The following is a 16,807-nucleotide window of genomic DNA, read 5'->3' on the forward strand; positions in this document are numbered from 1 at the left end:
AAAATTATATGGGTGGGGCACCTGGGTGGCTCAGTCAGTTGAGCGTCTGCCTTCGGCTCAGGTCATGATCCCGGCGTCCTGGGATCGAGCCCCACGTCGGGCTCTCAGCTCAGCGGGGAGCCCGCTTCTCCCTCTCCTGCTCCCCCCTGCTTGTGTTGCCTCTCTCTCTCTCAAATAAATGAATAAAATCTTTTTTAAAAATAGAAAAAAAAGTTTTATGGATAAACTGCTAACTTCATGTTTTAGCTCATCCAATTATGCCTTTGTGACTTAACAGTTCAGGTGAGTTCTCTCTTTGAAGGTCCCAATGTAATAAGGAGTCACTGTGTTCACCTCAATACCAAGGTCTATTTATTTAATGCTTTCTTTGAATTTGCCAAGGTAACCATCAGACAAAACCTGGATGACCATATGTCTGGCAAGAATGTTACAAATGGGGTAGGAGGCCATGATAGATGTGTTTCCCAAACTTTATGGAACTTTTTTTAAAATAGAGATAGAACAGGAGCCAAGGGTGGGGAGGGGCAGAGGGAGAGAGAGAATCCCAAGCAGACTCCGTGCTGGGTGTGGAGCCTGACTCGGGACTCCATCTCAAAATGCTGAGATCACAATGTGAGCTGAAATCAAGAGTCAGACGCTTAACCAGCTGAGCCACCCCAGGCATCTCAAACTGTATGGAACTTTTGATTATCTCATTATGTCAACATGTTCTTGTAAAAAACAAGCAAACAAAAACAAATTTTATGATCAAATTTAAGAAGCACACTACAAAGTTAAATAGCCTTCTTTACCATAAAACTTCTTGGTGTCTTTAAGGTATTAACAGTGCGCTTTGAATCCCCCCAAGAGAGACACAGAATGTAGAAGTCCTCAGACTTCTTTGACCTCAGAACCACCATTTTCTCACAGAAAATCTAATAATAATTCAATGCAACACTGCAAAAGATGAACATGAACAATCCTTACCAAATCAGAGATTTTATAATTCTGTTACTTCATCCTCCACTGAAGGCCTAATAGAAATGTGACAGTGATTTTTACATTTTGATATAATTAAGTGACAGTGTGCATAGGACTAAATTTTGCCCCATCGATTACACAGTTCTTCAACAAATTACGGGGAAATTTCAGTTCAGCTCCAAGTTCTTTTACTGTAACAGAGCATTTAGGGTTTCAAGATGTCTAACTAAATGTGTCAAAATTAAACATGATTATTACAGACCAAGAGAGACAAAATAAAGTCAAAACTATCTGAACAGTGGCATTTTCTTTAGGCTAAAATACACTTTTTACAGAGTATGCAGCCGTAAAACTAGCATTTATGTCAAGCTAGGATTAGTATTATCATATTGCAGATACACTGAGGTGCTTTTAGCAATTTTGAAAGGGAGTCTCATATTCCCAACTGTAATAGAGTGCCTGAGAAATCACACCCATCTTACTAAAACCAGTGTAATTATGAGAGTAAAAACAACTAAATATCTTTGACACAGTCCTTTGGCTGTCTCGTAATACGGAGACATTAAGTGAATACAGTCTGCTGCTCTGAAGAAATGTGCATTCTGCCCTTCCATTCTAGTTTGAAACAAAAATTGGTAGCATAAAATTGAGAAGTAAATGAACCAAGAAAGATGTCCATATTTTTTGTAATAGCCTTGCCCTGGAGAATAAATCCCCCACTGAAAAAGTCGTTAGCTATAGAACATGAGCAAATCATAGCCTCTCCAAGGCAAAAAGGACCTTAGAGATCATGTGACATTATGTAGACCAGCTCAGGTGCCAGATGACCCAGGAAGCCATCTCTGAACACTGCCTGGATCAGGTGCCGGTTCTCTCTGCTGTCAGACATGCCTGTGCACTCCCCTAAGTTAGCTTGTAACACTTATCTTGGAAGTATCGATTTATTTGATACTCTCTTCCATAAATTTTAGTTTCTCTTCCCACTCTAAGTGCCTAGAAATTCATGGCATGGCCAAAAAGGACACCTGACTCTTCCCTCCTCAATCTAGTGTAACTCCAAACTTTCCCAAATTTTGTTCTATTAGCAAAAAGCTTCTGGCTCAAGCCGAAAACCTGGAAGTCACTCTTAACTAACACATCTCTCTCCTTACCACTGCCCACTTCCTGTCCCCTGCTCTATCCAGTCCATCACCAAGTCATACCTCATCTACCTTCAAGATGTACATAGAAAGAATTCACTCTTCTCCATTTCCCCTGCCACCATTTTGACCCACACGACCATCATCTTTCACCTGCATGATTGCAGTGAACTTACAAATTCCTCTACTTTTACACTCTTGCTTGTTTCCCATCTGTTCTCCACAGAGCAACCAAAGGAACCTCCTTTAAAGCATAAGATACAGTCGATTCTTGTTCTTCACGGTAGTTATGGTTTTTTGTTTGTTTGTTTGTTTGCTTTTTAGGGAGAATGAGAGAGAGCAGAGAGGGAGAGAGAGAATCTTTTTTTAAGAGAGGGAGAGAGGTGGGGGGAAGAGGGGCAGAGGGAGAGGAAGAGAGAGAATCTTAAGCAGGCTCCACGCCCAGTGCAGAGCCCGACTCGGTGCTCGATCCCACAATCCTGGGATCATGACCTGAGCCGAAATCAAGAGTCGGGTGCTTAACCGACTGTGCCACCCAGGCATCCCACACAGTGGTTATGTTCTAAAAGTTGCTGTGAACCCTGGGTTGGCAAATACTGAAGCATTGTTCCTAGGGGAAATACAGACTTAGGTTCCTGTGAGCCTCTGGTCACATTTCCACCAACCAATCGATAGATAACTTTGTTTTATATGTGTTTATGTTGGAAGGCATCTTATTTAATATATATTGTTCATTCATGCACGTTAATCTCACAGCCAACAGCACTATAACTCATGCCTGCATGAAGCTTATCTGACACACGTATTTTCGTCATAAAGCATATCACAGCTTTTTTGCACTTAAGGACACTGGACAACACCCCAGCACTGGCTTGGGAGCTATTTAAACAACAAAATCACCAACCAAAAAAAAAAAAAAATCACAAAAATGTGAAAAACACGGCACTGAATATACTGCAAAAATGTCACTTGTTTGCAGTATGAGAGCTGGAACAAGAAGGCAGAGTGTTGCCTTATTTGACCTTAGCTGAGAACATGGCAGACAACTCACACTTTTCCACACTGAGCATATGCAAAAGGACCCACGAAGTGCTGAGAGTATTGCTTTGGGGGTTACAAATAAATTGTGGACCCTACTGGAATGAGAAAACATGGAACCATGAATAATGAGGACCACGTGCCGTTCCCCTGATTAAAGCTCTTCCAGCGATTGCCAGTACTGCTTAGGGGGGAAAAAGCAAAAATTGTAATACTCTCTGCAAAGCCCTGCATCATTGCCCTTTGTCATCTTGCCCTCACTCCCCATCGCATCATTCAGTTTCCTTGTGGCAGTACCATAACTTGTAATTAAATGTGCTACGTATATGTTTAACGTTGCTCTCCTTCGGCGGCTCTCAGTTTCATGAGAGATATAGGACTACACAGCTTTTTTCTTTATTGTGTATCCAGGGCCTGTCACAGAGTCTGGTACATAGCAGGCAACAATATGCAAATACCAAGAGGCCAAGAAGAGGTGGCTGTGGCAGACACTTTTTGTGCTCTGTTCCATGTCTCCTCAACCCACCTCTGACTTCCACTTCAGCTGTGTGGACAGTTACCATGCATGCTACAGGCATGTCACCTCATGACCTTCCATGTCCCTCTGCTTTTTTTTTTAAGATTTTATTTTATTTTTGAGAGAGAGAGAGAGAGAGAGAGAGAGAGAGAGAGAGAGCACGAGTGGGGGGAGGGGCAGAGGGAGAGGGAGAAGCAGGCTTCCTGCAGAGCAGGGAGCCCGATGCAGGGCTCAATCCCAGGACCCTGGGACCATGACCTGAGCCGAAGGCAGACACTTAACGACTGAGCCACCCAGGCGCCTCATGCTTCTGGGGTTTTTTTTGTCTCGGGACTTTTTCCAAACTTTTTCCAGGACTCCAAGGGCAGTCCAGAAGCACAATTGGGGTGGGGCGGATGCAGTTACTGTCCTCCAAAAAACTCCCAACCAGTGGGGAATGAGAGGAGATAAATGTTCCAGCATCCCCCCAACACTGGGAAAACATGTCTGAGATGCATTCCACACCATTCTTCAAAGGGTCCTCAGAGGCATTGGGCCCCTGCTCACAGGGATAACCATGTAACTGGTTCTTCCTCCTTCCTAGGACCAACTCCTAAATAAGCTGCCTGGACCCAAGTCCATTGTTCAGGGTCTGCTTTTAAGGGAACCCCAACTAAGAGAGTGGTGGACATATGTTCTTCCTGGCATCTTTTGCACAACTTCCTTATATTCGCGGAACTCTCCTGTTAGGTCCCCATGCCCCACATTGCTTTCCTGGCCTCCCTGAGGTTTCTCTTAGTTAATCTGCTGAGATGTTGGAGCTCATCTGTTTTAACAGCCAGTGTTTCCCTAATGATACAGTTGGGTTCTCTTGTTTGCAACAGAACTGAAACAGGTATGGCAAATTCAGGACGCTGAAGAGGGTTCAGTAAGCTAGAGAACAGAGAGCAAAGGGAACTGGAGCAACAGAAGACACTGGGGAGAGAGGAAGGGACAAAGCCTGGTAGGGTTTGCTTTACTGACTGCAAACTCCAACCGCACCGGCCCCCAGGGAGGGCGGTGGGAGAGGCGCCTAATGCGCTTGTCGTAGCCATAGTGATTATTCCTCCTAAACTACTGATTATGCTTCTTGGCCAAATAAATTAATAAGAAAGGCTTGGAGAAGTTGATGTAACTTCAGAGAGAAGCCGCAGAAACGAATGATGAGTACGTGACCAAGGTAAGTGAAGTAAGGATATATTATTTAATGTGAAGAAAAAGAAACCTCCAAGGAAACTTCTATGGCCTTGTGAGGGAACGCCTAAGCTAACATATAAAAGGACGCCGTAGAGGGCCCTTCCGTGTATTTAGGGAAGGACGGGGAGGAGAGGTTCCAAGTGGGTTTGCTAAACCCAGGCATTCCTATAGGTACCCAACTGTGAAATGAGAGGAGGAAAGCACTTAAAATAAGCTAGAATTGCTTGACAGGAACTTAGGAAATCTGTGTAAATCAACACAGACTTGCTTCCCTGCACTCCGGGCGGCGTATAGGCAGTGCTAAAGAACAGAAAAGGCTAGTATTCGCCAAGTAAAATCCTGTCATTTGGAAGCTCTTACTTATAAGCCCAGCGTAGATACCTAGAGTTCCAACTTTTGATTGGCGTAAGTTACTGCATCCTCATTTGGCAAACTCCAATACCTTCTCCTTGTCTCTGAAAATAATACAAATGTCAGTGGTAATTTACCAGTCAGGAATGGAACGGGGGAAACTAGTAAGTGATGGAAAAATAATAGGCAAACAGAAAGTCAGGCATAACAGAATTTTGCATAAGGCGAGGGAGAAATCTGCCGGAGTGAGGGAAATTCTATTTAAAGAGATTATTTGTAAAATACTAGCTATGTCCTTCCTGTTCCCAGAATTAGGGGCTTCCCAGATAGACCCATTAGGATATTTTTATCTTACTTGACTCCAATAAAATGGTGTTATTACATTCTCTGTCATCACAGACAACATCCTTCCTCATTAGTTCATTCACTGGTTTTTTTAACAGTACTATTGCCCCACGTTTGGAAAATCCCAGTGTATGAGCTGAACCATCAAGTCAAGCCTTTATATTTTGCGGGACTCTCACAGAATGCCTTCCATTAAACAATGTTCACCAAAAAGTATACCATTATCAAGATCCCTTGAGGAAAATGATATTGGACATCCTGGTGAAAATGGCAGCCAACCTCCAGATGCTGAGACAACCCTCTTACTCTCCCTTTGTGACAGTTCATGCTGACACCAGGAGCAATTATATACTCAGCAAGAGCCCCTGCAAGGATTATCTCAGCAGCTCTGAGCTCAATGGAGTCTGCTTAAGACTCTCTCAGCAAGAGCCCCTGCAAGGATTATCTCAGCAGCTCTGAGCTCAGTGGAGTCTGCTTAAGACTCTCTCTGCCCCTCCCTCTACTCACTCGCGCGCGCGCGCACACACACACACGAGCTCTCTCTCTCTCAAATAAATAAATCTTTTTTTAAAAAAGAAAAAAAAAAACAACAACATTCCCCAGGCCTCAAACATTCTGCTTCCACCTTGACTAATTCCACCAAGTTCCTAATTGACCCTAAGTCCAACCATTTCCATGACTTCCCCATATCCTGGATACAGATGCTCTAAACACATCTCCTGTCCCTATAGCTTCGGCCAGCTGGGCCTCACGCCTCTGTCACCAACACCATAGCCTCATAAATTATTCTGAGTTTGACTGATAGATGGATGTTGTGGCCCAGATAGATGGGAGAGGGACAGGCAGAGGGAACAACATAAACAGAAGGCAGAGATGCCTATGTGAAAGTGGGACTAGCAAGGGGGTCTATATGTCTAGAGAGTTCCCTATGTCTAAGGAGAAGGGAGGGCAGGGGATAACAAAAGGAGGAGCAGAAATTATGTGTAGAAGGACTGAGCCTGGGGCGCCTGGGTGGCTCAGCCGGTTAAGCGTAGGACTCTTGATTTCGGCTCAGGTCATGATCTCAGGGTCAGGAGGCTCTGCACTCAGTGGGGAGTCCGCTTGAGGATTCACTCCCTCTGCCCCTCCCCCCACTCTCTCTCTGTCAAATAAATAAAAAAAACTTTTTTTGTTTTTTTTTTTAAAAAAAAAGGACTGAGCCTGCCCTGTGAAGAAGTTGAAATTCTATCTGTAGTCAGCCAGTCAGCCCTAAAAGATTTCAAGCAGGAAAATGCCAAGTTCAGGCTCATCTTAATAAAAATTACTCTGAAGGCTCTGTGGAGAGTAGATTGGAGTAAAATCTTATCTTAAATCAGGTAATGAATGTGAAAGTACAATGTAAACTGTGGAGATGATTAGCTTGTGAAATATTTTGAGTCTGAGGTAAATTAACCCAGAAGTCCTCATTTACACAATTGAATGCCCTCCTCTATTTCCTCCTCCAGCCCGGTCTGGAACCCCTGATGGCAGGAGGCAGCAGTGAATTTATTCCACCAACATTTATTCAGTACCTGCTTGCTATGTTCCAGGCACAGGGATTCTGTTGGGGATGAAGAATACATGGCCCCTTCTCTGGTAGAACTCACTGTGAAGCTTCCAGAACTTGCAACCCCTTGAACCACCCACATGTCCCACTACAGGCCTGATTGCAGGATTCTGTAGAGGCCATTTCAAGGCCCTGATTACACTGCACCCACTGATGGAAACTGCTGTGAAACCCAGAGGGGGCAGAAGATGGGGCCAGTACCAGATGGGGAGAATATACATGACCCCGGCGAGTGAGAAGAAAGGAGAAGAGCAACAGGAAGTAGCACGAAAAAGTGGCATACGGCACACCCACAAGCACTCTCCATACCTTATCTAATTTGATTCGCACAACCACCCTGACAATGAGGTACTATTAGCTCAGGTGTAGAGAACACATCTGGAACATGGCAGAGCTGGGATTTGAACCCAGGGTAGTCCACCATCAAAGCACATGCAGGTAACCACTCTGGCTAATGTGAGATTCAAGGAGGCTGCTGCACCTGGATGGGGAAGGACCAGACAGGAGTGTACAAAGAAAGAGGGCTGATTGGAAAAGCCGAGGCAGGAGGGGTCTTGGGGCAGTTAACTATAGGGAGGAAGCGTGGGGTTGGGGTTGGGGATGGACTGCCATAGATTCTCTTGTGCACGACAACAACATACTCGAGTGTGAATTACCCAACTAGCATCCTGCAAAATACCAAAATTCCCAAGACAACACACAACACTGGTGCCTATTAGTTCTGACTAAAATCATTATTATTCCTTGAATTTTGCTGTACATTCTAGATTATTAATTCTCTATTTCCTAATAAGTTGTTGAAAAGCAAGCATAGACAACTAATTTTTGCATGGTTTTACATTAACAATACTTGAGCATTTTATCATTTAAAACAAAATGTTTACTGTATTTGTGTTTCTTTTTTTCTTCTAAAATAAAAACATAATGCAGCCGAACCTAAATGAGATATATTTAAAAATTCAGTGACAGTTTTACCAACAGTATGAATAATAACTAAATGATGCATTGCCTTGAATGAAACAAGAGCATCTGCTAACTTTAATAATATAAAAAGTTATTTTTTCCATGGATGATACTAATTCTATAAATATAACATAATGGTTTTGCATTGTAGTATTCTCTGTAATAGCTACTTTATAGCCAATATTAATTCTCTAAATATGACTCAACACACAGCAGCTTTGAGTTTCAGTATTCTTGGTAATGGCTGGTTTATGTCAGAGAGAATAAAGGTTATTATTTGATATAATCTCTGCATTATCTTTTTACATACTATTTTTGATTAAATGTTCCCTTCCAATATCAGAACTGACCTTTTACAGAAATCTCTACACCAGAGCAGAAATTTGATCTCATAAGGCAAAGGGATATTAAATAACAGAGCTTGTCGAGGATGGACTATTGCATCCAGGTCTAGAATTTTGCTGCTTGTGGATGTTCCTGCCTTCCAAAAATTATAATTAACATTCAAATGGGAACTCATTAGAGCCACTGATAGGAAACACAAGTCAGTGAGGTCAATGAGAACCTAGACATACATCAATAACCCTCTTGGCACACTACACATAGTGTCCAAACATAAAAATAAAAATATCATACCAAAAAAAATCAGCCAGAGAGAGCCTCAAACATAATCGTTGGCTATACATTAATTCCCCCTCTTACCCTCACCCTAAAATGGGTTTGCTTTAAAAAAAAAAATCTAAAAATGGAGAATGGGCTTGCTCTGGGTGTTGTCTCTGTGCATTTTTCTCTTCCATCAGTCTCTGCAGACCTTCATTTCTGGCATGTTTCCCCCAGGCTTTAGAATGTTGACATGGCTCATGTCATTTTTCTTACTTTAAGGGGGGGTAGAGAGGTAGACTGACTAATTTTAGAAGGGATAAGAATGTTGTGCAAAATGTAGAAAATGAGAATATTTATAACTTTTCTAAAGAAAAAAATCTGAAAAACCAAATTTAGATCTCATATTGTAAAGAGTTTTAGCTAAAAAGCAAGAACATTTTTCATAACCTCCAGAGTGACAAAGAGGGAAGGAAAGTCTTGATAAGAGGTTCATTTTTTTTAAGATAGAAGATAGTATTGGGGAGGAAAAAAACTATAGATTCTATAGTAAATATAAATTGAGAAGAGTTGATGACATCATCCCTGTGGATTTCCCTCACCACTGACTCATCATGTGAGTAGTAAATTTCTGCCATGCTTGTCTTTCCATCTTTGTCATGAGTATTAAGCCCTGTGTTGGCCATCTATGTAATAGTAAGGTTTTGATTCTTCGAGTGAGCCCAGGCATCTCTGAACCCTCAAATGACTAAAGTCAGAAGGTCAGTTAAATCTCATTCTGAATTGCAAATAAAGTATTCTTTTCCCCCAACCCCCCCCCACAAAAATCCATCTTCTATTTTACAGTGCTTTCCATAACCTGGTAACTGATGACTAATGTTCTTAAATTAGAGACATGTCCAGATCAATTTACAAGTTACTAAGCATTTTTGAGCTGCTAATAGGCTCAGAGCTCTGAAGAGTTATGTGGAATCTTGCTACTTGAAGTGCACCCACTAACCAGAAGTGGATGCTGATACCAGAGGTGGTGCTCGTTAGAAATGCAGAGTCAGCCCCCCGCCCCCGGCCTACTGAATCAGAATCTGAATTTTAGGAAGATCCCCAGGAAATTCCCATTCACATTAAAGTCTGAGAAGCACTGGGGTGCTGGGTGACTCAGTCGGTTAAGCGTGCCTGGTTTTGGCTCTTGTTTTTGGCTCAGGTCACATGGGCTGTAGGATCAAGCCCTGCATCAGGCTGCTCGCTCAGCAGGGATTCTGCTTGAGAGATTCTCTCCCTCTGCCCCTCCCCAATCCCCTCCTCCTGCTCGTGCATGTTCTCTCTCTCTCTCTCTCTCTCTCTCTCTCTCAAAATAAATAAATAAGTCTTTTTAAAATATAAAGTCTGAGAAGCACTGATATAAAAGGCTGAAGAAAAATAGTTCCACCTGGACATCAGTGATGGGGTTTTTCTGGAGGGAATTCAGTGGGCTCAGAGAAAGACCCCCAAAATACAGCCATTTGCAGATAGGCATCTTCAACATGGGTCATACCATTTCACTCCACCATCAGAGTTAAGTTTTAAGAAAAGACAGCTCCTGGGAAAGGGAGGGCACTGACTCAATTCACACACAAACCTGCTTATCCTGACTTCATACATCAGGTTTTTCCCCAACCCCTAGGCTTATCTTCCCACGGGGCAAGAAGGGCTCATGCTGGGCAAATAGGGATGAACTGAAGTGCCTGAGCATTAGGGACCAGGGGTTGGGCCTGAAGTGGCTACATCATGTACCTGCCAACTCACACCCCAATCCCTTTTGAATCACATGCCCCAAAACAGCGACCTAGTAGGGAAAAAATAAAATACTACTTCCTGGAGCCAGGATTTCTACAGCAGAATCTTGAGTCTATCTTCTAACACATACCCTCATCCTCTGCAGGACTGAGCATGCTTGCTGAGAGGACGGGCTCTGGGTTCAAGGGCCAGCTCCATCACTTACTGCGTGGCCTTAGACAAATAATTTAATGGCTCAAAGCCTCACTTTCCACATCTGTAAACCCAGCCCTAGTAACGGCTCCCATCTCATGGAGTGACTGTGAGGTTAATCGGTTAACATAAATAAAGCATTGCTAGCAATGCCTGGCACGTAGTAAGAACTCAGGAAGTAACAGCTACTGTTTCCATCATCATTGTTAGAATTGCTAGTATTATTACTAGTGATCTGCTTTTGATTTTAACATTAATTAGCACTCTCTGAGGAGAGCTGTTCAACCAGTTCCATGTGCACACCATCCCCAACTGGTTTTCATCCAGTTCGTGACTCCCCGTCTTACCAGGAATGGAGTTTTGTAAAGCACTGTGACAAACAGGATGAAAACCCAGTTGTAGAGTCTCCATGCCGGAGCACAGCCCTAATCTGCCAGGGCTCTCACGGGGCAGGACTCAGTGACTCCACACTGATTGCTAGCCAACCCTTCTTCCCTAAGTACCCAGAAACCACTCGATTTAATAATTCATTCTAGAATGTTTGCGTGAATTCAATTTCCAGTTTGAGGTGAGAGTTTTTGGGAAATTCGGACATTTTCACTTTTCCAGTCTTTGAGCTCTCCTCTTCCCACAATTCTTCAGAATCACCAGCGGTGTGGCTCAGCGATTTCGTCTGCATTCGTCTAAATCCTCTCAGATCGTCGTCTTTCTGTGTCAGAAGACATAAATCCATTTATAGCAGCTTGTGGCTCTCTGATGATCTCCTCACTTAGCTTTGCCTCCAATTCCTCTTAACCAAATGTGTTCCAACCTTTCTGCGTTCTGTCTATCGCCCACCGACATGACCGCATCAGACCCAGGCAGCCAGGCTAATCCCATTTGCATTCTTGGTGGTGAGCCAAGGATAAGCTGAAAGACCAACCCCCAAAAGAGTTAGCTTTTCTTGGCCACACCTGGATTCATCTGGGGTTGAACTAGTTCTGATAATTTTACAGGTTTGTATTTGTTCTTTTATAAACTAGAGAATTTTGGATAGAACTTTGGGCCTAGGGGCACCTGGGTGGCTCAGTCATTAAGCTTCTGCCTTCAGCTCAGGTCATGATCCCAGGGTCCTGGGATCGAGCCCCACATCGGGCTCCCTGCTCTGCGGGAAGCCTGCTTCTCCCTCTCCTGCTCCCCCTGCTTGTGTTCCCTCTCTCACCGTGTCTTTCTCTTTCAAATGAATGAATAAAATCTTAAAAAAAAAAAAAAAAAAAAAAAAAAGGAACTTTGGGCCTAAAGCTGAGGACGGAGAAGTAGTAAGTAGCTCCACATTCTGAAGAGAGCTGTGAACTACTGAGACCAGTCAGCCCACCGAATGGGCCCCATTCCCGTGGCACAAGTCCCTCCAGCCTCTGTAAGTTGAGTACTGAGAACGAGCTACAAAAGTTACAGGGTAATCAGCCTGTGAGGGATCACAGAGTGATTAGCGGGTTCTCTATCACTTCTGGCTGGGCAAGGCGAAGCAGTGCCTGCAAGAAGCACAGACTACAAAACCACGATGAGACACCGTGTCCCAAGGGACGGCTATAATCAAAAGGACACAATGACAAGTGTTGACAAGGAATGAAGCAACTGGAACCTTCATACACCGCTGGTGGGAATGGAAAATGGAAAACAACCTGGCAGTTCCTCAGAGGTTAAACACAGAATTAACCCCATGACTCAGCAATTCCTCTCCTGGGTGTATACCCAAGAGAAATGAAAACACGCGCTCACACCAAACTTGTACACGAATGCTCATGGCAGCATTATCATAGCAGCCAAAAAGTAGAAAGAAACCAAATGTCCAGCAGCAGATGAATGGATAAATCCAACGTGGTATATCCATGCAACGGAATACTGTTCGGCCATAAGAAGGCATGAAGTGCTGACACAGGCTACAACACGGATAAACCTTGAAAACATGACGCTAAGTGAAAGAAGCCAGACACGAAGGATCACATATTGTGTGATTACATTGATATGAAATGGCCAGAAAAGGCAACTCCATAAAGACAGAAAACAGATTTGTGGTTGCCAGAGGCTGGAGGGAGGGAATGGTGGGAGGACTGGAGGGATGATGGCTAAGCAGTACAGGGTTTCTTTTTAGGGTGATGAAAATGTTCTAAAATTGAGTGTGGTAATGGTTGCCCAAGTCTGTGAACATATTAAAAGCCACTCAATTGTACACTTTAAATGAGAGAACTGTATGGTATCTCAGTAAAGCTGTTACCAAAAAAGAAGACGAAAAGGAGGAGGAGGCTTGGATCACCCCCCCACTTCTCCAGCTGGATACTCGCTAAAGGGCAGAATCTGCAGACCCATCCTAGCGCACACATCAGAGCACGGTGAGGGATGGGTGGGACTTGGAGGCTTCTGTGAACAGGGCAGCGGGTGCCTGCTTCTAGCCTGGCCGTGTAGAAAGGGGTGGGGCAAGCTTCATGCTGCGCAGCACGCCTAGAATGGGCAGTGAAGCGGGCTGCGGCGGACGGGCCTGCGCACTTCAGTCTGGCAAGGCAAGAATGTGTATATTTCCTACAGGCCAGGGAGACACGGAGGAAGAAGGTATCTGGACTTAAGCAACCGTGCCAGCATCCCACTCCGGAGGGCTGCCCGCTAGACATAGAGAACCCCCAGCAGCAGGAGGTGTGGGGCATGCACCTAAGTAGCAGACGAAGGACAGGGAGGGAAAAGAAGCTGAGCCAGATCTCCTCCATCAGGGACCTATATAGTGGGGAGGTCTCCGGGGCTCTCTACAACAACACTTCTCAGCCCTCACTGTGCTGACCCTATGGGTCATCTGGGCATGTTGTTAGTAGGCAAGTTCTGATTCAGTGAGTCTGAGATAGACTTCTGCATTTCTTTGTCTTTTTTTTTTTTAAAGATTTTATTGATTTATTTGTCAGACAGAGAGAGAGAGAGCAAGAGAGAGAGCACAAGCAGGGGGAGCGGCAGGCAGAGGGAAAAGCAGGCTCCCTGCTGAGCAAGGAGCCCGATGTGGGACCTGATCCCAGGACCATGGGATCATGACCTGAGCTGAAGACAGATGCTTAACCGACTGAACCACCCAGCCATCCCAAGGGGGCTCTGCATTTCTAACAGGATCCCTGGTGGTCTGGATTATGTTGGTTGTGGACCAATTTAGAGTGGCAAAGCTCTAAATCACTAGTTCTCAGATTCTTTGGTCTCCGGATCCTTTCGCACTCTTAAAAATTATTGAGATCCCAAAGAGCTTTTGTTCATATGAGTTATAGCTATTGAGATTTACTGTACTCAAATTTGAAACTGAGAATTTTTTATATTTGTTTATGGATTCATTTTAAGGTAACATTAAAGCTCATATGTTAGCGTAAATAACACATTTTTTATGAAAATAGCTCTACCTTCCAAAACAACAACAAAAATAGTGAGTGGCATTGTTTTTCATTTTTGCAAATCTCTGACTTAACAGAAGACAGCTGGGTCCTCATATCTGCTTCTGCATTCACTTTGTTGCCTCATGCAGATGTGTAGTTAGAAAGGGGATGAGTTTTTATATCCTTTGCATAAATACCTAGTAGTGCAATTGCTGCTATAGGAAACAAACAGGGTTGCTGGAGGGGAGGGGGGTGAGGGAATGGGGTAACTGGGGGATGGACATTAAGGAGGGCACATGATGTAATGAGCACTGGGTGTTACACACAACTGCTGAATCACTAAATTCTACCCCTGAAACTAATAATACACTATATGTTAACTAAATTGAATTTAAATAAAAAATTTAAAATTTTAAAATAAAAAAAATTTTTTTAAAGGATGAGTTTCTTAATCACCTTTTCAGGTAATTATAAATGCTTTTCTTTGATACTACACTAAAACTTGATACTTTCTTAAAGGTTAGTCACAATGTGAAATCTCAAATCATAACAATGAAATTTTCATATTCTGTTACATTAAAACCCATCGGTCCACCTTGCACTTTTAATGGATCTTTTACTTATACATAATGTTGTAAAAGCATGCGTTGACAATTCCAATGTATTGGTTCACCAAATTATGCAGATGTTCCAAGTGTTCACACATTTTGTATAATTTCAAAAAGTCACATCTGTTAATATCACCACTGATCTCATCAGTCAGCTCACCAGAAAAGTTTTCAAAGACTCAGAAGCTTTCGTGCTCTCAATGGTGAATACAAGTTTTACAAAATTTTAATTTTTGCTTGCAACCTCAAATTTTATCATTGACAACAGTTGTTTGTTTTTTGTTCTGTTTTGTTTTGTTTTTGTAGCAATTGTAATGGCAGGCTTACTTGAGTCATTCACAAGAAAATGGTGCTATTATTCCAAGTGAAAATGATTTTCCATGAAAATTTTCCATGGCTAGTTCAGCTCGCAACTCATACACATAATTTTTCTCAAAACAACCATCATATTTCGGTGTGCAGCAGAAGTGCTTTATGCATACTTACCATTTTATCACACGGAATAATAAAAAGGCATATACTCAAAGGTCTAGACTTAACATAATTAGTAATTTTACTGCCACATCAAGGCCAATCTTAGATTGGATTCCATTTTGTTTTGTTACCAAAAGTGACAGCAATGAAGAATACCGTGGCTGGGATGCCTGGGTGGCTCAGTCAAGTGTCTGCCTTTGGCTCAGGTCAAGATCCCAGGGTCCTGGGATCAAGTCCCACATCAAACTCCCAGCTCGGTGGGGAGTCCGCTTCTCCCTCTGCCCCTCCCCTCCCCACTCATGTGCGTGCGTGCTCTTTCTTGTGTGCATGTGCACGGAAAAATAAATAAATAAAATCTTAAAAAAAAAAAAAACATGGCTCTTAGTAGTTTGGTGTCATTGTTTTTGTCCATGTTAAGGCACAGGCAGTTTTACCCACAATTGCTCGTGCACTATCATTGTAAATACCAACACAGTGAAAAAGAAAATTACATCTCAGTATTCGTATGAAAACAGTTTTGATCTTGCAGACCAAAGAAAGGGTCTCTGAGAACCACTGCCCTAAGGAACTCACCATGCGTCCCATAAAATGTCAGCATTTGGAAGGCGGCCACCAGAGGGTACAGAGACCTGGCAGTGGGTACCAAAGAAGCCACAGCAACCGAAAGAGAGCAACAATCACAGCCCATTTAGTAAAGAGATCCTTGCTTCCCTTTCCTCTCCCACCACCCCTCAGCCAACATATTTGGTGAGCTAGGCCTTGGAGAGAGGGGAGGATAGATTTTAGAGCTAGACCAGGCCACTCCAACACAGCTAAAACTTAGGCTTGGGCATCAAGAGGAAATGAGATTGAGATCAAAGTTGAGATTGAAATTTTAAACTGGACTGGACTTCTAATAATCAGAAGTGACCAGAAAGTTATGGAATTTGCCCAAGACGTTATTAAGAAAACAGGAAAGGCAATAAGACAGAGCACAGTTGGAAGCAGAGATTAAAGCTAAATAAAACACTTTCATGTTTCTATTCCTACTGAGTTGAAACTCTTCATTAAACAGTTCTGTCTAGTCCCCCTTCCACTTATAATACATACATATTTGAGCTAATTAAAAAGCTCTCTATGTGACATGCCATATGCCTTTTCTTCCTTGTCAACATCATATCATTCATCTATTCACCAAAGTTTGATTGAATGCCTCCTGCACCGGGCGCTGTTCAAAGGGCTTGGAAAACACAGATGGATATAGTTGGTGGAGCTTACATTTGTAATTGTTACTTTTTAAAGCTTCTTTTCAATTAACCATGCAGGTTCAGCTGCAAAGCATGCTGGGATCTAGGAGCAACGTAGCAGGGTTCAGTAGAGCTTGGCTAAATATTCTAAGTGGTCCAGTAGGCTGGTCCCAAGGAGCATGGCCAGCAAGCTATATTACAGTGTTCCAGGGCCTGTACAGCTGGCTCCAAGAGTCAGTTATCTGATAATCTAGTGGGCAGGGACCCAAGAGCAAAAGTCTCTGGGCAAGATAACTAACAGTGGCAGCATCTTGATTTCAGTGGGATCTAGGAGGAAACCAATCTCAGCCAGGAGTTGGAGGCACAGGGGACAAAGTCCAACACCTTCAAGGAAGGGGGTCTGGTGAGGGCTTGGCAGGAGTAGGGTCTTAGTCAATTGAACTG

At 43.2% G+C, this 16,807-nt stretch overlaps 1 long non-coding RNA gene across 1 annotated transcript in view; it reads left to right on the forward strand.

The window, feature by feature from the left end:
- LOC141374284 (uncharacterized) overlaps positions 1–7,686 on the forward strand; it is a 28,680-nt gene extending 20,994 nt beyond the window's left edge. Inside the window, exon 3 of the long non-coding RNA XR_012381046.1 lies at positions 7,050–7,686. This is a non-coding gene — a long non-coding RNA (uncharacterized lncRNA). The remainder of the gene's footprint in view (positions 1–7,049) is intronic.
- Positions 7,687–16,807: the final 9,121 nt, after the last annotated feature.

Source organism: Callorhinus ursinus, unplaced genomic scaffold, assembly GCF_003265705.2.
Source record: "Callorhinus ursinus isolate GAN/ISIS: 27379988/994484 unplaced genomic scaffold, GSC_fseal_2.0 scaffold16, whole genome shotgun sequence".
Lineage (NCBI taxonomy): Eukaryota > Metazoa > Chordata > Mammalia > Carnivora > Otariidae > Callorhinus > Callorhinus ursinus.